Source organism: Octopus bimaculoides, chromosome 9 (genome assembly GCF_001194135.2).
Source record: "Octopus bimaculoides isolate UCB-OBI-ISO-001 chromosome 9, ASM119413v2, whole genome shotgun sequence".
In the NCBI taxonomy this organism is placed as follows: domain Eukaryota; kingdom Metazoa; phylum Mollusca; class Cephalopoda; order Octopoda; family Octopodidae; genus Octopus; species Octopus bimaculoides.
This window is the reverse complement of record NC_068989.1, coordinates 49,446,396-49,450,309: the sequence shown is the minus strand read 5'-3', so window position 1 is coordinate 49,450,309 and position 3,914 is coordinate 49,446,396. Positions and strand designations below refer to the sequence as shown.

The following is a 3,914-nucleotide window of genomic DNA, read 5'->3' as shown; positions in this document are numbered from 1 at the left end:
CATACTTTTACTTTTTTTTTTTTTTTCCTCCGTGTGTTGGAAATTTATTGAAAGATAAAGCAAATGCTCTCTTCTTCCAACTGCATCGAGCTCTTATTATCGAAAAATTAGGTTTGAAATTCGTTCAATATTCATGTAGGTTGCCAATGTTATTCATTATCTCTTTTACGGTGCTATGATTGCTAGTTTTCCTGTTGACTTAATCATCTCCAAACTGAAAAGCCAATGATTGGAGCTTTTGTTATTTAAAACAAAGATCCTCTTTGTAAATTTAAAAGGCTTTCTTTATGTTTCTGATGTATTATTCATTCGTTTATTTATTAATTTATGACTTTTGGTTTGTATTGAACTTTTAGCATAGTTTTATATATTATGAGAAATCATTAGGAAAATCATTTTTTATTTATTTTATTTCATTTTTGTTCATTTTGATTCAAAAATAGATCTTGTGCTGTGTTATTGGAAATTCAACAGCTCACATTTCTATTGATGGTAATGCATGGTTGCTAATCTCAAATAACAGTTTTTTGTTGTTTTTTGTCATTTTTTTTCTCTCTGTATTTTTCAATCAATGTTAGCTTCCCATGTTTCCTACCCTTGCTAAATTCTGAAAAGCATCCAGTTGTAAACATCTTTGTAAAGCTGAAAATGTTACCACCTTTGTGAAGTGAATGAGATGAAAGATGTTGCTTAGAAGATCTATTCAAACCATGGGAACATAGAAAAACACAGATGAAAATATGATGAAGTGAAGTGGGGGTGGGGGTGGGAATGAAATTACAACTATATTACTGATTATTCTACCTATTATTAGATCTGTATTCTTTAGAAATCAATATAATTCTTTAGCTCTGCCTTTTCTTTTAAATTTCTCAAAGAATGTAAAGCTGTGATTTTTGGCACTGATTTCTAAGAATGTTGATTTGGTTAGGTGACTATGAATATTTTGCTATCTCTTGTAAAATGACAAAATATATATTTCCTTGATGAAGAACCTGAAAATTGTTGGTATATTGGTTAGATTTTACAACAGTTAATGTAACATTTTGCTTGCAAGTATGAATTCTGTTTTTCTTTATAAATTGTTCAACTAAAATATTTTGTTCTGAATTATTGATTTATATTTTCTATTTGTGAAATAGTTTTATTTCATTTTATTAAAAAAATTTTTATTAATGACAAGTTATGCAAAGCTGTTTAAATATATCACTTTAATAAACTTTAACCAATGTCATCCAAATGCCATTAGTAGAATTTGTGATATTTCTGTTTCTTTTACTCTGTGTTTTCTAATATAATGACTGATTACTGAAGTTTTTGTAGTTACTGGTACTAACATGTTCTTAATATGCTTAAGACTACATGAACATGTATAAAGGAAAAAAGAAAGAAAAGAATCCAAGACATTAGCCAAGTTACAAAGAGGATACAAGATTTATTCACAATGAGACCAGTTGGTTGCAAAAGATTGAAAATTGATTGGAATATAAATGTAGTTTGAATGCTTCTATGTCATCTCATACCCATAAGAGGCTTTGATTGTTCTCCAACTGCTATAAACAGTGAACTATATGTTCTCATGCTGTTTACAGGTACATAGACTGAACTGGCAAATTTTAACACCTATGTTGGCTATGAATGCAGCACAGTATTGGTGTTAAAGATAGAAACCATTGACCCATTATCTAGTAACCTGATTAGGATAAATATCACTTCATAAATATTTATATAGAAATGTATATAATATATTCATTTCCAACATAGGTATAATGTTTAAAATTAGAAGGATAAATATGGTCAATTAGATCAATTCATTACTCAGCTAGTATTTATTTTATTGACCATGGAAAGCAAGACTAACTTTTGGGATTTGAAGTGTGTCTTAATAAAATGTAAACTGCCATCATCATCATCATTGTGTTAATATCTGTGGTTCTATACTTGCATGGGTCAGACAAGAGCATGTTTGGGTGGAGTCTTCTATGGATATCCTCCTTGTTGCCAAAATGAGGTGATAATCTCCCAGTCTACCGAACAACAAATAGCCTGGGTTTGCATATGTGGAGAACTGGTAACAAATGACGCCAAAATGTTCCTTTTGTTTACAAAGGTCATGCGACATGTCATGATATGTCAAGAAGATCAGACATATGCTTTCATAGAGTACTGCAAGCAAATGACACCTTTAGCAAAGTTGTTGTTTACAATCAGCTGGCAAAAGGCACAAATAGACTTAGGAAACATAAAATTACTCATCTTCACTCTCTCTCTCTCTCTCTCTCTCTCTCTCTCTCTCTCTCTCTCTCTCTCTCTCTCTCTCTCTCTCTCTCTCTCTCTCTCTCTCTCTCAGTTTTTGTCTACTAGATCCATTCACATAAGTGGCTTCAGTCAATACAGGGCTATAGAAGACAGTAGACAATATTCATCCAAATTTGTGATAGCTGGATTGGTAAATAAGAGCTTTGATGAGAAACACAAGTATGAGTCACTAGATATATGACACTGTTATGAATTGTGTCAATGAGTCAAGAAGGCCAGCAAGTATTGTAAACACTAGACAAAGACTATGCACATTACATATATTGAATTTATAAAAAATGAATACAAATTCTAGTAAAGGATGCATAATGTAAAGGTAGGCTATGAGAAATTTATAGGTAGTGAGATAGTTAATAGCTAGATAGCACTCCCATGTCAAGTTACTGAAATACCTTTGATATAATGTTTCTGTAGTATGAAAAATGCATTTGATACAAAGAAAAATCCTGTACAAAGTAAAAAGAAAACTGAAATTGTTGAAGTTCATACGGCTTGAATATGTGTTTGCTTGCATGGAACTAAGCTATAGAGATATTTAATGATCCTAAATTATAAATATCTCTTAGAAGTTCCATCTATTCAACAATGTATTGTTGCTACCAATGCCATTATTATTGTCACTAGATTTTCCATACTGACATGGGTTTGTTGCCATATCCTTATGCATCTGTAATAGTTGCACTACCAGACATGTTACGTTGGTACCTGATGTATTTAGCAATGTTTCCAGTTACACTGTTTTACTTGAAGGTTGTTTAAGGATTTTAAAGCTAGAAACTAAATGGCATAGCTAATAGGGGAGCAAAGAGAGTGATCACTTCTCTCAAACACATTTTTCAAAATCAGCCACCTATTCAACAATTTTTTAAAACACTTTAGTTCATTTGGGTGATAAAAGTTGAATCTCTTTTTGTTTTTTGTTTTTTTTTGTTATTCGCCTGGCTTTGGAAGAACTTTCTGGAGTCATGACTTGTGATGTGTTGGTGGCTGCTAACATTGTCTGAAAAACCGAAACAAACCCTGATGTCATAAACTCTCGACACTAGACAATCCTGTGGAGTTTCATCTTTTTCATATATCAGTAGTTTTAAGTCTCATACATAATGACATTTGTTACTGAAACATGAAATAAATGAATGTAGAATACAATTATGTATATTATAATTAATGAAATATTTTGTATAGTATAAGAGATATTAGTAAAAAATTGTTTGGTATGTGTCATGGTACCTTTTTTTTTTTGTGCTCACTCTCCCTAACTTTAAAAACTGGTTATACCATTACTAGATAGTGTTTTTGTTATCAACTTTCATCATCTGTGAAAAAATTTTCTTACAAGGGACAGAGTGCTGCCTCTTGCCTCTGTGAGCAATGCAAAAAAAAAAAAATGACATGTGGTAAAACAGATTGTATATAAATAACATGGAAATTTCTCCCTACTGTTATTACATGATTTATTTGTGAAAACTAACCTTAACTATACATTAAAATTTTGTCTTTTATTAGATAAGTTGAATCTCAGTGTGTGGCACATTGGCCAAGTTCTACTATAGCTTTGGGCTGACCTAAGCCTTGTGAGTAGATTTGGTAGACAG

General features: G+C 31.4%; 1 protein-coding gene across 6 annotated transcripts in view; it reads left to right on the top strand.

Moving 5' to 3' along the window:
• The window catches only part of LOC106868354 (N-acetylated-alpha-linked acidic dipeptidase 2), a 1,027,134-nt gene that overhangs the window by 75,396 nt on the left and 947,824 nt on the right, over positions 1-3,914 (top strand). The gene's annotated exons all lie outside the window — the stretch shown is intronic.